Below are 209 nucleotides of genomic sequence, written 5' to 3'. Positions count from 1 at the left end.
CAGCAGTTCCATGTCCCTCTTATGCTGGGGCCCCCAGACTGGATGCAGTGCTCTGGGTGGGGTCTCGCAGGAATAAAGTAGAGGGAGATTGTCACCTCCCTTGTCCTGCTGGTCACACTTTGATGCAGTGCAGGACATGGTTGGCCATCTGGGCTGCATTCCTACTCAACAGTTAAATGCTAGAATCATTCTGAAAGTCTTGTATTTTA

The sequence above is a fragment of the Melanerpes formicivorus genome, unplaced genomic scaffold (genome assembly GCF_026170545.1).
Source record: "Melanerpes formicivorus ecotype bairdi unplaced genomic scaffold, bMelFor1.0.p_v2 SCAF_5, whole genome shotgun sequence".
Lineage (NCBI taxonomy): Eukaryota > Metazoa > Chordata > Aves > Piciformes > Picidae > Melanerpes > Melanerpes formicivorus.
The sequence above is the reverse complement of the archived record's forward strand: the minus strand, read 5'-3'. Positions refer to the sequence as shown.